Here is an 18,114-nt window from a genome sequence, read left to right as displayed (position 1 = left end):
TGAGGGCTCCTGGATTGCAAGAGGGCACAGGCCGGGCTCAGGGATCCACTGCCCCCCCCCCGAGTGCATGAATTTCATGCACTGGATCTCTAGTTCTTATATATATCTGTGTAGCTATCTGAGTATTTTTAAACCTATTTATAAAGTCAGCAAACCTTTTGTGAATGATAAATCATCATGTGCACCAGGCCTCTAGTTTAAAATAAAAAGGCATGTGAATGGGAGGCAGTCAGATCCTGTATGTCCTTGTTAAAAAATATTCTGGATAATTTCTAATTTTTGAGCTACCATGATCTAAGTCTTTTTGCTGCTTGTCTTAAGTTTTTTTTTTTTTTTGCATCTACTATAACATTTACATACCAGAAATAAAAACAATAGTATTAAACCAGTAACCAATTAGGAACAGAATATGTCTAATATTATTAGCTAAGGAAGGGTCTAGGGGAATAAGCACCCCAGCCAAACAAAAAACCCATTTATATGTATTATTATAATTTTTATTAAGCTAACTGTATATTCTTTAATTCAGTGACACTTGTATTTTATGTTTGGTCAGATGAATTAAGACTTTTTATTATTTTACTAGTGGCCTGGTGCATGAAATTCATGTATGGAGGGGGTCCCTCAGCCTGGCCTGCACCCTCTTCAATCTGGGACCCCTTGGGGGACATCCCTCTCCCAATCTGGGACCGCTGGCTCTGAACCACTCACCTGCCTGCCTGCCTGATCACCCCTAACCACTCTGCCTGCCAGCCTGCTTGCCCCCAACTGTCCCCCCACCAACCTTCTCACCCCCAACTGCCCCCCATTGCTGGCCTGATCACCCCCAACTGCCCCCTGCCAGCCTACTCGCCCCCAACTGCCCCCCCCCACTGGCCTGATAGCCCCAACTGCCCCCCCCTGCTGGCCTGCTCGCCATCTACTGCCCCCCCTGCTGGCCTTCTCGCCCCTTACTGCCCCTCCTGCCAGCATGCTTGCCCCAAACTGCCCCTCCCGCTGGCCTGATCACACCCAACTGCCCCCCGCTGCTAGCCTGCTTGCCCCTAACTTCCCCCACCACCGGCCTGATCACCCCTAACTGCCTCTGCCTCAGCTTTGCCACTATGGCTTTGTCTTGGCGGCGGCCACAGGGCCAGCTGGGGTGACCAAGGAAGCCAAGCCTCCCACCCGCTCTCCAGCTGGCTTGGCTTCCTTTGTCGCTGGGGCGACCAAGGAAGCCAAGCCTCCCGCCTGCTCCAGCCGGCTCCGTGGCTCTGGCCGGTGCCACCATATTTGTTGTGTCAATTTGCATATTCCCTCCTTATTGGCTGTGGGCACCGCCATCTTTATTGCGAAGTGACAGTTAATTTGCATATTACTCTTTTATTAGATAGGATTGTTATAACTGATAATTACAATATCATTGTCTAGTAGGTATTCAAGTTAAATTTTTCATATTTAATAAGGGAGGGGTTCCAGGGAGATAAATATTATTTTCAATAGGAAACCATAAGGAGGATTATAACAATATAAAAGTTATTTTATGGACATTTAATTAATAACAATTAGGTAATATAAGAATGAGGTATGAGTAGCAGTAATTTGTGAGCATGTAGGCCTTGTTGTTGTTTTGGGATACCTGTCTGCCTCCGTGGTTGGTGGCTTTTTATCCTTGAAAAGTCTTTGATTTCCATTGTAGATTAGGTGAGTGTCAGAGACAGGGGCAGATGTCCATTTGTGGTTAGGCATCTGATAAGGTAATGTCCCTTTTAATATGGTTGAAGAGAGTCTTTAATTAATATCTTTTTCAGTGGACAAAATCTTCTACTTGTAAGTTGTGGTTTTTTAATTCTTTGTTTCCTGGGAGTACTGTGAAATGAATGTTTTTAATTTATTAGTTCCTATAACCTTATTAATGTCATTGATAATAATGTGAAATGTCTGCTTTTAGTTTTCCTTATATTTGGAAAACAAAAAAAATTTAAAACCAGCAATATTTTAAACAAAGACATAAGAATAATAATTATTTTCAGTTCATTTAGTCCAATTTTTGTTTATTCTAATTATTTGTCAGTATTTTTTTATGAATTCAGTTATTTCTTAGAGTTTTATAAATTTTCATCCAGTTTAAAGATATGATTTGCTTAGAAACCTGTAATTTAGAGTAAGTCAGAGTCCTTTTCATGGATTTTTAAAACGATGTAATATATTTATAAATGTACTAGAGCAGTGGTCGGCAAACTGCGGCTCGCGAGCCACATGCGGCTCGCAAGCCGCGGTTTGCCACTCTGTTGACTAATGAGTTTGCCGACCACTGACCTAGACTCTCGATTCCAATAATTACAGGCTGTTGTTGTTTCTTGTGATTAAGCCCCTAACCCAGTGGTCAGCAAACTCATTAGTCAACAGAGCGGCAAACCACGGCTTGCGAGCCAGTTTGCTGACCACTGCTGTACTAGAGTAAAACAATGACTGTTTATAAATGACAAAATTTAAAGTGGCATGTTATAGATTTTATTATAATGTAATTGATTAAAAAAACACTTTGCTTTTTTGTAAGATAAAACATTCCAAGACAAGAATTTTTGGTAAATAATAATTATTGTAAAATTATATAAAGAATAATATAAAGTATATATATATACACACGTATATATATACACACACAGTTAGATTCAATACACAATTTTAATATATAGAGAACAAATATGTAAGACTTTAAAACATTGAACATGGTTTATTGGAAGTGTGTACTGAGCATTGGAAATAATTCATAAACTTTCAATGTGTGGACCACAAATATCCAGAGTACCACTGCTGGCTGCCTCCAAAGGAACCATCACTTTTGGCTTGCTTGGTGTCACTGACAGGACACCTGTTATCCCTGAGAGTTTTCTGTTTGAACTTGGCTTTGAATCTTTGTAAGTTCCTTCCTAGGGCAGGTTGAAATTTCTACAACATTAATTTTAATAAAAATATATGTATACAAATAGAACAGCTATTTTTTTTAATTTTTTTAAAATATACTTTATTGATTTTTTACAGAGAGGAAGGGAAAGGGATAGAGAGCTAGAAACATCGATGAGAGAGAAACATCGATCAGCTGCCTCCTGCACACTCCCCACTGGGGATGTGCCCGCAACCAAGGTACATGCCCTTGACCGGAATCGAACCCGGGACCCTTCAGTCCGCAGGCCGACGCTCTATCCACTGAGCCAAACCAGCTAGGGCTAGAACAGCTATTATTTTTTATTTGGCAAAGCTTTCCATGTAATTTCAAGCATATTAGATAGGCCTAATTTAGTTTTTAACATTTTTATAAGGCGATAAAATAAATTCTTGAGGTATTCCAGGGCCCATTGGAATAACTCAAAGTCATTTTTTGGTTAAAACATCTCTTAAAATTTAAACTTTGGGAAGGTTGTCAAATATACTTAACCAAAAGATAATATCATAAACTCTTTGTAAATCTAGGTAACCACATATTTTATAGTAATAACTCTAAAAGACATTAATCAAACTTAAAGACAGTTTTATTTTGTCCAGACTACAGAATTCTGCTTAATTTATATATGTATTTAATATTTTCAGGCCAATAAAAGATTATATCCTAGTAATGCCAGTTGGAGGTTGAAAATTCACCACACACAATACACAGAAAAATGCATATTATATAAATACCATACACATAAAGACCAGGTATATAATTTGAATTGTTAATTTTTGCAAAGAGAACACAATAATTTTTTTTGCCCTTGTTAATTCTTATGAAGACTGGAAAAGGGGAGGGAAGGTCCTAATTACCAAGCAGGAAGACCTGCTGAGACTTTCAAAAGCCTCAAGGGCCGTGAATGAGCATTGGAAATAAACAAAGTCTTGACTCTAGTCTAAGGAATTAAGATAACAGTTGAGAGCTGGGCTGGATTTTTTTTTTTAATAAACTTAAAACTTTTACAAACTTTTATAGCCTTCACAACCTTTTACCAATCTTTTTACAGCTTTCACAAACTTTCTTATCCATTCAGAAATAACTATCCTTAGAATAACTTATTTTTTTCTTTTCCCTCAAAAATGAATTTTCATACCTCATGCCTTTTATTATCATAACCAAGTAATTTCTTCCAACTGAACTTGAACTTTTAATTCTTAGAAGCCTCAATTTCCAATGATAAACAAAAAGTAAACAACCAGCATTCCTTAGATTGATATTTATAAACACATTTTAAACACACTCCCATCTTCAAGAAACACACCTTCAACAAAGCACAAGGCTAATATATCAACAGCTCCAAATCTACTTTACTTAAGCAGGCAAACTTAAGACTTGTCTAGCAATTAAAGTGTCAGTATTTCATGTTATTTCAAAATATCTAGATATTCAATAACGTTAATTAAAATTCACTAATTTAGAAGAAATAGTTGAAATAAGTTAATTTGCTTAGTTGGCTAAGCTTTTTCTCTCTTTTTAAAAATAAGATTTACTTTCCAGAGATTTTTAAAAATTTTTATTTTATTTGTATTTTTTATTGATTTCAGAGAGGAAGGGAGAGGGAGAGAGAGATAGAAACATCAGTGATGAGAGAGAATCATTGACCAGCTGCCTCCTGCATGCCCCACACTGGGGATGGAGCCCACAACCCAGGCATGAGCCCTGATTGGGAATGGAACCGTGACCTCCTGGATCATAGGTCAACACTCAACCACTGAGCCACGCCTGCCGAGCTCCAGAGACTTTTAATTGCTGCTTTGTATAAAAGTATCCCATATTAGTCAGTTTTCAGATTTCTTTAATTGTCTCCAGTTTCTTTGTTTCCCGAGTTTACATTTCATTTAATTCAAGATCTTTATAAAATTTATAATTTTCAACTGCAAAAGTATCCCATATTTTTTAAAAAAAGACCCTCTAGACGAGGGGTGGGCAAACTTTTTTATTCGAGGGCCACAATGGGTTCTTAAACTGGACCGGAACAAAAGCATGGATGGAGTGTTTGTGTAAACTAATATAAATTCAAAGTAAAGGAGTGGAGGGGAGAGCAAGAGAACCGGATAGAATAGCCAGATCCGGCCCGCGGGCCGTAGTTTGCCCAAGGCTGCTCTAGACTAAATTCACATTTCAGGATCTAGTTCTCATCAACTATTGCAAATAGTTGTCAGTTTTTAGGTAGCATAGGGCATGCCATGTTTTTCTAAATTTTATGAAAAAATGGCAGAGCATCTTGTACAATTTAGATTAAAATTGGGCCCACATCTATATGAAGTAGTTAATTAAGAAATCATCTGGTGGGTAGATTAAAAAACTATGCTACACCTACACAATGGAATACTATGCTGCTGTAAAACAGAAAGGACTCTTACCATTTGCAACAGCATGGATGGACCTGGAGAGCATTATGCTAAGCAAAATAAGCCAGTTGGAGAAAGATAAATACCACATGATCTCACTCATATGTGGAATATAATGAACAACATAAACTGATGAACAAAAATAGAACCAGAGTCATAGAAGCATCGAACAAACTGTCAAACTTCAGAGGGAAGGCAGGGGAGGGGGTGGGGTAAGAGATCAACCAAAGGACTTGTATGCATGCATATAAGCATAACCAATGGACACAGACACTAGGGGGATGAGGGCATGTGCTAGGGGTGCAAGTGGCCAGGGAGAGGTCAATGGGAGGGAAAGGAGACATATGTAATACTTTGTTAAAATATATTTTATTGATTTTTTACAGAGAGGAAGGGAGAGGGATAGAGAGCTAGAAACATTGATGAGAAACATCGATCAGCTGCCTCCTGCACACCCCTCACTGGGGATGTGCCCGCAACCAAGGTACATGCCCTTGACCGGAATCGAACCTGGGACCCCTGAGTCTGCAGGCCGACGCTCTATCCACTGAGCCACACCGGCAAGGGCATGTAATACTTTAAACAATAAAGATTTTTTTTTTAAAAAAAGAAAGAAATCTGCCCTAACTGGTTTGGCTCAGTGGATAGAGCGTCAGCCTGTGGACTGAAAGGTCCCAGGGTCGATTCCGGTTAAGGGCATGTACCTTGGTTTGGGGCACATCTTCAGTAGGAGGTGTGCAGGAGGCAGCTGATCAATATTTCTCTCTTGTTGATGTTTCTAACTCTCTATCCCTCTCCCTTTCTCTCTGTAAAAAATCAATAAATCATATTAAAAAAAAGAAAGAAAGAATTTGGTGATATTATGGAAATACAAAGTCCATTGATATCATTTAGTCCTGAAAGCCTTTTATTTTTCTAAAGGAAATTGACTAAGCTCACTCATTTATGTCATATGCAAAATTTTCCACCATCAGTAGATTGAAGTGTGATATTGCAACAAGACTGCTTATCTAAAATTTATCTCACAATATTTTTAAAGAAAGTAAGTAAAATTATTTTTGGAGTGGCAAATATATTTATATTGAGTGGAAAACAAGAGCCAAGCTTGGGCCTTTTAAATTCTCCCCTTCAAATAATTTTAAAGTCTTGAACAACGCATATTTATTTATTTTATTTTATATTATTATTTTTTATCCTCACGTGAGGATATTTTTTCCATTGATTTTCAGAGAGAGACTGGAAGAGAGAGGGAAAGAGAGAGAAACACAATTATTGGTTGTCTCCTGCATGAGCACTGACCAGGGCCTGGGCCCGGGAGGAGTCTGCAACCTAGATACGTGCCCTTAGCCAAAATTGAACCCGGGACCCTTTGGTCTGCAAGCCGAAGCTCTATCCACTGAGCTAAATCGGCTAGGGCCACATATTTATTTTGTAATGATCTTCATATGGATAGGTTTTTCAAACAGTATCAATGAATCATACCATCACAAATGGCACAGCTCATGGTCAAAAACCCTGTAAGGAATCTCTAGCTTCTCACTTCTATCTGTCCTTTGGCTTCACAGAAGTTTTCATTGTGAATGTAATTTTATATTTTTACTAGAGGCCCGGTGCACAAAATTAGTGCATGGGGGGGGGTGTCCCTCAGCCTGGCCTGCACCGTCTCCAATCTAGGACCCCTCAGGGGATGTCTGACTGCCGATTTAGGCCCTCTCGCAATCCAGGACCACTCGCTCCTAACCACGCACCTGCCTGCTGGCCTGGTCACCCCCAATAACCCTCCCCTGCAGGCCTGGTCGCCCCCAACTGCCCTCCCCTGCCTGCCAGTTCGTCCCCAACTGCCTTCCCCTGCTGGCCTGATCTTGCCCCCAAGTGCCCTCCTCTGACAGCCTGGTCACCCCCAACTGCCCTCCCCTGCCAGCCTGATCGCCCCTAACCCCCTGCCATCCTGATCTCATCCCTTACTGCTCTCCCCTGCCAGCCTGATTGCACCCCTAAATGCCTCTGCCTCAGCCCCCACCACCATGGCTTTGTCTGAAAGGAAGTCGGACGTCCAGAAGATGGCCGATTGACCCAGTCTAATGAGCATATTACCCTTTTGGCAGTCCTCAAGAATGAACTCATTAGCTAGAGCTGTTGAAGTTTACATTGTGTTGGGGTAGGGGAGCATATTGAGTACTTTGTCAGGGAGCAATCTCTGCAACTGGTTCTCTTCTTTCTTGTTACTTGACACTGACAGTAAAGTTACTTCCAGTTAATAAATGGTTTCTTAAAGGAATAAAGAAAAACATATTTTGATTGTAACTTCTATGAAGATACAGCCCCATCTGATGAATTCTGTCTATAATGTTGCCAGGTAAGTCAATTCTGCTTTCTGAAAGTAAATTCACATTGGACATATAGTTCAGTTGCACATATTTGTGTTTGAACAATAGCATTTGGGTTTTTATGCTTAATTTAACAGTATCACAACTGTCTGTTATTAATTCCTCTTTTCCATTTCCCTGTGTTAGGCAAATCCACTCCTCTGAAAGCCACTAGCACTGATCTACAAAACATCCTCCACAAAACAAAATTTGTTCCCAGTATATCATGCCAAATAACATTAAAGAATTGCTTACTGATCTGCCTCACCGAAATAAACACAGCACCTGATAAATGCAGTCTCTAAACTGCTTAGCACATATAAGCTGTTTACATATAGATGTTTATCTATAAGCTTAGGCTCCTTCCCCCAATATATATTAGATAGTGCTAACAGGCATGCATTGATGCAACTGATTTTTTTTTTTTAATCCTAAAAAAACCTCCTGGTAATAAGCTCAGAGAAAGAATGAATGGTATCACAATCAGATCTGACAAAAGAAAAGCTGACTCTTCGGAAGAAATGTTATTAGAACTCCACAGTTTGCCCTTTGGGGAGAAGTCGACTTCAATCTCCATCAATATATGTAAGTCTCAGTTGAGCATAGGTAGGCTAGGCTTAATTCTATGTATCCTAGACTGTGGATCTGTCTATCTATAGGTTGGGACATATATCGGGTCTTGATGTCAGATTTTATGCTGTGACTATATGTAGATGTTTCATAAATCCAACTTGAAGTTTCATAATAGGCTCTATTATACATATGTGGCTCCATTTTCATACCCTGCATTTACATGTGTCCCATAAATAATTTTTCAAAATTATCTAAGGAACAGGAACATCAATACTGTCACTCCAAAAATCACAACTTACTTCAATAGGCTTAGAAACACAAACACACAGTCTGATGTCCTTACTAGTATATTCAAATTTAACCATCAGGTAAAATTTGTCTATTGCATTTTCTACTGGTTATTTATGTAGCCATGCTACAATCCAGGGACCTAGCAAAATAATCCCACTGCTCAAAATAGCACTAATTTTGCCTAATCCAGCAAACCAGAAAGACCACATCAAATTTATTTGGGATATACAGACAGAGCTTCAGTTTTCCACACAAATCCAAAAAAAGAAGTATTCATAAAACTGCAATCAAGAAAAACTACATTGTATATTCTCTTTGCCTCTTCTCTGTCCTTTCCAGAAAGGTGCAGATAAAGTATATAGTAATATCTCATTCAGATTATGCTCACTTCTAATTTTGTAATTCAGGCAAGAGCTGGGTATGATGTTTAAAGTGTCTAATATTTCTCTTTTTAGTGTTTATTGAAAAGAAGATGTTTTCAAATAGCATGTAGCATTTGATACCACTTTTATATACACAAATATTTCACATATTAATAAATTTATATTTATACATTAAAATAAATCTGAGGGCCTTAATTATTCCCAACTTTGATTAGTTCTAGTTACTGTTAGTACTTGAAGTTATTTAAATGACATTACAGAGGTCCTCCATGACCTCATTTTTTTCAGTACCTGAGGACAGCTTTCAGTTAGTCTGAATAAAGAAGGCTAAATTAATATTAATTTTCTTTGGATAATTTGGTGGGTGATCAGAACACAAAATCTGGAGCCAGAGTGCCTGGGGACAAATCCTGGCTTACCATCTATAAGTTCTGTGACATTTTAGGCAAGTGAATTAACACATCTTGTGCTTCAACTTATTCATCTGTAAACACTGGAGTAATAAGAATACCTATGCCATAGAATTGCCACTACTAAATGAGTTAACTTTTTAAAAATTCATCTTTATTGTTGAAAGTATTACAGATGTTCCCTCTTTTGCCCCATTGACCCCTCCACCCCACATCCCCAGGCCTTCACCACACTATTGTCTGTATCCCTAAGTTAACATTTTAAAGTGTTTGTCACATAGTAATCATTATACACATTTTTTTTTCTTCAAATTAACCATTTAAACTCCTTTACTGGGTTTGCTTTAATTTCCTTTAGACTCGCATGAAGTTAAGTCAACTTCCTGTTTAGGCTTTTAAAGTAGTCCCTACAATGTAGTAAAGGTTATGGTTTTAGGAATGACTTATTTCATTGCTATATCTTAATTTATGTATAAAATTGCATGTGTTTTATTAGAAAAAAAACATAAAATTAGTACATTAGAGAAGTACATTTATATATGCAAATAATGTACATTAGTACATTATAAAAAAGGGCAGGTGAAGCCCAGCTTCTGTGTTGAGGAAGGGCACCCAGAGGCACCACCATCACTGGGGAGCCCAGGAATGTGGGCAATCTCAGATCTCCAGGTCTCATGAAAAGAATGGTTTAGTGAAACAAGCAGGTCAGGAGGACCCTACTGTCATGAAGCTGACCCAGCTGCGAGCATTGTGGGTTCCTAAGGCTATGGTCACGTGGATGCTGCCATCATGTGGACACTATAGTTATAAGGCAGGCCCAGAACTACTGATCCTGTCAGCACCTGAGCTCACCTGGTCTCTCTGAACCTGTTGCCACTATGGTCATGAGGTAGATCTAGCTCGTCAAGTCACTAGAGCAAGGTGAATTCTTCAACCTTACCCGTCACATGCATTCTTCCTGTCATGTGGCCCTTACTAGTTAGTGTCATGTGGGAGGTTCAGCCCTTGAAATCAAATAGGTGAACAGTTACTTAGGATCATATGGATGCTATAGTCATGTATTCCTTTATGGTCACATGTCAGCCTCAGCTATCTCTACCACATGAAGATTGTGGACTACCACTCTGCAGACCGATGAGTCAGCATCCGCATGGCTTCTACTATCACGTGGCTCCTGATATAACAGGCAGGCAAAGACTGTGCATTCATGCAAGCACTACTGCTACTGAATCGCTGTTGGCCACGTATATCCTATGGTCACGTTCTAGGGTATGATCACGCGATACCGAGCTCTCTCAGCCACATGGAGATTAAGAGTTTCTGAACCTTGGATCGTTCTGCCATTTGCTCCCTGCCACGCAAGACACTGGAAGTCAGGTAGGTCCCAAAGCTACGGGTTTACATGGATCCTGCTATCTTGTGATGTTCCTCCCCCCAATCCCGCGCTATGGTCCAGTTCCGAGGGTCTGCCCTTTAAGGGTGTGGAAACTCTCTTGAACTGTAGATCGGTTTAGCTTTCTAAGGAGTTAGACTTGTAGGTTCAGAAAACTTTTAGAATTGCGGTTGACTCCCCTGCTCTCGCTGAAGGGGAATTTTGAGGAGGCTGGTTCAGATACCACCTATTCGTATCCTGCCACAGTGAGCTGGGGGCGGCACTCCGTAGGAGGGGCGCCACTTCGTAGGAGGGGCGCCACCCACCGGGTAGGAGGGTCCCGAGTCTGTACTAGAAGTTTTCTCAGAGAATTGGCGCGGAAGAGGGCGCGGCAGGGGTTTATGGACTTCTCTCAGTGCCCAGGCTCAGGAAAAAGGGTAAGACCCTCTTCCCATTTCCCTTCCTGCTGCCACATCAAAGCAATGCTCTTCGGGCAGACAGTTCTGGTGGTGGTAGTTGTGAGGGAGGGGGTAGTGGGGGCGGAAGGATTGACAAAAAAAATGGGAGAAAACTCTAGGACAATCATGTGGTGATTGTGGGAGCGGGGGTGATAGGTGAAGGTGGAAGAGGACATAAAGAGGATAAATGGTGATGGAAAAATAAAGTTAAGTTTAAAAAATAAAATAAAATGGGCATGATGTTCTAGCTGCGTCATGGGTTATCTATCATTAGCGACTGCCATGGCCCCATGTATCAATTTGCCAAATTTCTTGAGGGGAGGGCAGTAAACCAGGCTTTTGCTTCTTTCCCGCTTTTTCTCAGTGTTTGTCCTACACCCCTTCCCGCCTCCCCCCATACTGACGGGAAGCATTTGGGCAGCAAAAAGTAACTGCCCACTAAAGGAAAAAACATGTCGGGGAATACTCTGCTTGGGAGTGCGTATAAAACTGAGGAATGAGGGTTTTTAGAAGTGAAAAGTGGCCATTTGCTCCACCTTCCACATTTATACGGAAGAAACATAGTCTTGGTGATTAAGAGTTAGCCAGACCCTGCGCCAACTGGTTTGGCTCAGGGGATAGAGCGCCAGCGTGCGGACTGAAGGGTCCCAGCTTCTATTACGGTGAAGGGCACAGGCCAGGTTGTGGGCTTGATCCCCAGTAGGGGGCGTGCAAGAGGCAGCCAATCGATCCTCTCTCATTATTGACGTTTCTATCTCTCTTTCCCTCTCACTTCCTCTCTGAAATCAATATATATCCTATCTAATAAAAGAATAATATGCAAATTGACCATCACTCCAACACACAAGATGGCTGCCCCCATGTGGTCAAAGATGACTGCCCCCATGTGGACACAAGATGGCCACCACAAGATGGCCAGCAGGGGAGGGCAGTTGGGAGGGACCAGATCTCAAGGGAGGGCAGTTGTGGGTGATCAGGCCAGCAGGGGAGGGCAGTTGGGAGGGACCAGGCCTGCAAGGGAGGGCAGTTGGGGGTGATCAAGCCTGCAGGGGAGGGCAGTTAGGGGTGACCAGGCTGGCAAAGGAGGGAAGTTGGGGGCGACTGGTACTGCAAGGAAGGGCAGTTGCAGGGGACCCAGGCCTGCAGGGGAGGGCAGTTGGGAGAGACCAGGCCTGCAGGGTAGGGCAGTTAGGGGTGACCAGGCCTGCAGGGGAGGGCAGTTGGGGGTGACCAGGCCTGCAGGGGAGGGCAGTTAGGGGCAAACAGGCTGTCAGGGGAGCAGTTAGGCATCAATCAGGCTGGCAGGGGAGTGGTTAGGGGGTGATCAGTTTGGCAGGCAGAAGCAGTTAGGGGCAATCAGGAAGGCAGGCAGGCGAGCATTTGGGAACCAGCAGTCCTGGATTGGGAACCAGCAGTCCTACTGGGATCAGGCCTTAATGGGCAGTCAGACATCCCTCGAGGGGTCCCAGATTAGAGAGGGTCCAGGCAAGGCTAAGGGACACACACCCCCTGTGCACGAATTTTGTGCACCGGGCCTCTAGTATATATATTTATAAACAATCAGCCAGACCTGAGTTTTAGTCTCCTTTACTCTGCGACTTACCAGATGTGCAACTTCAGGCAAATGATTTACCTCTTTGTACTCAGTACTCAGTTTCTCATCTGCAAAAAGGTACCTGCTGTATAAGGTTTTTTGTGAAGCTTAAATGAGATAATCTCTAGTTCAAAGAAAACTTCTGATTAAAAAAAAATCCCTGCTCTTGCTTCCCATCCTGCCATATTCACTGTCTGGATGACACTGTGATGGCTTAATCTGTCTCCCTCTGACTATGTGTTATTAAGGACACCAGAGACGTCTCAGATGCCAATTTGTATAGCTGTTTCCAAATCTGATTTTCATTTCTGTCCCTTATTTGTCTCTTTAGAGAGAAAGAAAGAAAAATGTTTTTAAAGAGGAATTTGATTTTTTTCAATAAAAATATGAAAGTATTATTATGTGAAGATTCAGAATTTATTTCTTATATTTACTTTGCTGCCTAGTAGTTTCCTTAAAATACATAAAGGCCCTGGCTGGGTTGCTCAGTTAGTTTGAGTGTGGGCCTATACATCAAAAGGTTCCGTGTTCAATTCCAGGTCAGGGCACATACTTAAGCTGCAGGCTGGATCCCCAATCAGGATGCATATGGGAGGCAACCGATCTATGTTTCTCTCTCTCCCTCTCTTTCTAAAATAAATTTATATTCTAAAATAGGACATATCCTCAGGTGAGGATAAGAAATAAACAAATAGCCCTAGCCAGTTTGGCTCAGTGTACAGACCGTTGGCCTGCGGATTGAAGGGTCCCTGGTTCGATTAAGGTCAAGGGCACATGCCTGAGGGCCTGCTGGAGGCAGCCTATCAATGATTCTCTCTCATCATTGGTGTTTCTATCTCTCTCTCCCTCTACCTTCCTCTCTGAAATAAACACAAATATTAAAAAAAAGAAATAAGTAAAATGTATGTGAGATGGGATGCCATAATCTCTTTGTGCTTGAGATCCCTAAATTGTTTAAATTAGTCCAACTAAACACTATTAGCTTTTGATTTTCTAACTATTGCTTCTTAGACTCCTTGAAAACTCTCTGCTATTCTTCATGTGGAAAACAATAGTGAATTTATTTTTAAAAACATGTTAAGTAAAATTATAAGGGATATAATTTATAAAAAATTTGTAGATGGTACAGAGTACAATTCAGCAAATAAAAGATTGTGTTTACATCCATGGGTGATTTAAATATAGAGTGTCCAAAAACTGTATACACACACTTTGGATAATTATAAAGGTAGTGTTTATTAAAAATACATTTCATTTTCAAGAATGAAATATCAACTGTTAAAGTGTGTATAAATTTTGGGATACTCTGTATTACTTGATAAATGGTTAAGGAGTGTTATCACTTCTGCTGTTTTTATTATAATATATCAACTTCATTTTTCTCTCATATCAGCACTTCCAAGTTTTTTCTACAAGACACTATGTCTGAGAGACGGCAACAACAAAAATTTGTTCTTCCATATGGGACATACAAAAATGAAGGTAAAAGGATTTCCGTATTATAGTATTTTAAAGATAATATTCTAACATGCAACTTGAATCTCAAAGAGAGTGGCAGGGTCTTAGTTCCTTCAGGCTGCTGTAACAGAACACCAAGGACTGGGTGATATATAGACAACAATTTATTTCTCACAGTTCTGGAGTCTGTGAAGTCCAAAATCAAGGCATGAGCAGGTTCTTTGCCTGTAAAGATGAATAGATGCAGAATCTCTCATTTTATAGTAACACTAGTGGCCTGGTGCACGAAATTCATGCACGGGGGGGGGGGAGGGGTGTCCCTCAGCCCGGCCTGCATCCTCTCCAATCTGGGACCCCTTGGGGATAACTGGCAGTTGGACATCCCTCTCACAATCCAGAACTGCTGGCTCCTAACTGCTCACCTGCCTGCCTGATTGCCCCTAACTGCTTCTGCCTGCCAGCCTGATCGTCCCTAATGGCTCCCCTGCTGGCTTGATTGCCCCTAACCACCTCTGCCTCCACCCCATACCCGGGACCCAGAATTCCCTCCTCCAGCTGGCCACAGGTACCCAGGATCTGGGCTTCCCTCCCTCTGGTCAGCCATAGGCACCAGGGACCCAGGCTGGCTTCACCTGGGCTGGCTGCAGCCGCAGGGGATGGTGGGCAGGTGGTTTCGCCTGGGCCACAGCTGCAAGCGCTGGTGTTGGGGGACCGTGGGGTGGGTGGCTTCTCCGTCTCCTGGGCCACAGCCAGCCGCAGGTGCTGGTGCCCAGGACTGCGGGGTGGGCAGCTTCTCCATCTACCAGGCCATAGCCAGCCGCAGGTGCTGGCACCTGGACCACAGGCAGGTGGCTTCTCCGTCTTCCCTGGGATGCAGTGTGGGCAGCTTCTCCAGCTGGCTGCGGCCTGGGATCACAGGGCAGGTGGCTTCTTGGTCTCCCTGGCCACAGCCAGCCTCAGGTTCTGGCTCCCAACTTCTCCATCTCCCCCAACTTCTCTGACTCCCACAGGCCCGGAGCGGCTGGGGGGGCGGGGCCCCCACCATCTTTGTCAGGTTAATTTGCATACCCGCTCCTGATTGACTGGTGGGTGTTTCGGAGGTATGGTCAATTTTACGTCTTTCTCTTTTATTAGTGTAGATTCTACACTTTTTCAAAGTCAGCCTTTTACCATTATTTAATTACTATAGCTGCCATTTTTCAATTCCTATTATATGTCAATCACTGTGATAGCCTTGTCGTATAAGTTACGTAATTCTTAGAAAAAATGTTAAGAAGGTATTATTTTAATTTACAGGTGAGGTATATGAGACACAAAAGGCTAGGTCATGCTGTGGTAAAAGACAACCCCCAACTGTCAGTGGCTTAGTCTTAAATCATACTACATGAGCAAGGCAGGTGCATGTTCATCACAGGATGGTAGATATTGAGGGTCTTAGCAATTCTTATTGGAATAACTTGGAGGCCCAAAATGACAGAGGAGCCACCACCTAGAAAATTGTCGGTGACTGTGCCTGAGAAGAAGAGGGCCCTTGAGTAGGGGGATCTCAAAGCAACAACCATATGTTCTTGCCCCCAAATAACACATGTTAGTCCCATCCCTTAGGCAGAACTAGTCACATAAGCATCCCCACCCATACAAACGGGGTCAAATAAGAAGTGAAGTTCTACCAGGTGCCTACAACTGGGGAGAAATGGAAACACTTGGCAAATAGTACCACTGAATGCCATATGGTGGAATTGAAGCTTAGGGACATTAATTACTCCCTAAAATCACATAGGCAGTAAGTGACAGACCACATTCCATATATATATGTAAATATTTTCCAAGTCCATGCTTTTTCCACTGCTACTTTTTTCTACATTTACAATATCTTTTTAAATTAAGTTCATATCCTATATAATAAAAGGGTAATATGCAAATAGACTGAACAACAGAAGGAGCAGAACACCTGTGGCCCCTTGCCCCGGCCGGCCCTGACTCCCAGCAGGCACCCCACCCTGATGGGGGGCGGGGCTAGCCAGCAAACTGCCGGGGGCCCCTTGCCCCAGCTGGCCCCACCCCTGATCAGCTCCCTGCCCCAGCCAGCCCGGCCCCAATGGCCCCCATTGGGGGCAGGACAGCTGGACCTCACCAGTGCACAAATTCATGCACCAGGCCTCTAGTACATTTATAATAGGAACTAGGGGCCTAGTGCACAAATTCATGCACTTTGAAAGGAACTGTGGACCGCGAGGCTCTGGTGGGCACAGGGGTGGGTCACGGCCCATTCTCCACACCCCTGCCTGGCCCCTCCCACCACAGCCCCCAGTCCACTGTATGCTGGCAGCCCTGCTCCCGCCACTGTGGCTCCCATGCGCTGATGGCGCTGGCCCCACACGCACCCGCTGACAGCGTAGAGTGATTGGGGCCAGCGCCAGCCATGGGTGCAAGTGGGGCTGGTACCAACAGTGGGTGCGAGTGGTGGCTGCTGCCATGATCGCCCCTCAGGAGCAGGGGGAGGTGGAGAAGCCCTCAGGGGCAATCAAGGCCTGCAGCCGCTGCTTGTACCTGCTGACAGTGCCGAGTGATCGGGGCTGGTGCCGGGCACTGGCAGTAGGTGTGAGTGGGGCTGGTGCCAGCAGCAGGTGCGAGCACCTGGTGGGAGTGCAGCAAGCAAGAGCAAAGAATTTTCAGTAACCACTAGAGGCCTGCCCCAATGACTGTGACTGACGCCCCACCTTGGTCTGGTGCCCTCGTTCACCTGCTCCACCATCCTGCTGCAGCTGATGCTGATGCCCACCATGTTCTGCGCTCTGCCACATGCTGCCGATGCCCGCCATGTTCTGCGTGCACCCCCTGGTGGTCAGTGCATGTCATAGCGACCGTTTGTTCGGGTGTTCTGCCCGTTCAGTCTATTTGCATATTAGGGTTTTATATATATAGACTAGTGGCCTGGTGCATGAAATTCGTGCATGGGGGGTGGGTTCCCTCAGTCCAGCCTGCACCCTCTCCAATAGGGGACCCCTTGGGATCTGGCCTAAACCAGTAGTCGGACATCCCTCTAGCAATCTGGGACAACTGGCTCCTAACTGTTCACCTGCCTGCCTGCCTGATCACTCCTAACTGCCTCTAACTGCCTGCCCCTAACCTCTCTGCCTGCCTGCCTGATCACCCCTAACTGCCCTCCCCTGCTGGCCTGATCTTGCCCCCAACTGCCCTACCCTGCTGGTCTGATCTCGCCCCCAACTGCCCTCCCCTGCCGGCCTGATCTCGCCCCCAACTGCCCTCCCTTGCTGGCCTGATCTCACCCCCAACTGCCCTCCCCTGCTGGCCTGGTTGCCCCCAACTGCTCTCCCCTGCCGACCTGATCGCCCCTAACTGTCTCTGCCTTGGGCCCCACCACCATGGCTTTGTCCAGAAGGAAGTCGGACGTCCGGAAAGATGGCCAGTTGACCCAGTCTAATTAGCATATTACCCTTTATTAGTATAGATAGATTATATAGGATAGGATTGCTTAAATGAGGGGAGGGGGAGAAAGCCTTTTTCAGCAGGAGCAGATGCTCTTGGCAGACAAAAATACATAATCCCTATATCTGGACTGATAGCCAGCCATATGCACTATACTGACAAACCGGTCATTAAAAAATTGAACCACTTTCTTGCACCTTACATCAAACAGCTGTTGCCCTTAAAACCCCTCCTCAGCCCCCACCTTAGGTTCTGCCTTCACAGTTCACCCAAATTAGGTTCTGATTGGTCGGTTTCTATGCCATTCAGCATCAGAAGTTCCACGTCCTAGGCAGCCATTGGCTCCTTGCAGTTCACCCAGATTTGGTTCTGATTGGCCAGTTTCTATGCCAGTCAGCATCTCCAGGCCTATCTCCAGGCCTGATCAGAGAGGTGGG

The sequence above is a fragment of the Plecotus auritus genome, assembly GCF_963455305.1.
Source record: "Plecotus auritus genome assembly, chromosome: X".
NCBI lineage: Eukaryota > Metazoa > Chordata > Mammalia > Chiroptera > Vespertilionidae > Plecotus > Plecotus auritus.
Note: the sequence above shows the minus strand (reverse complement) of the source record.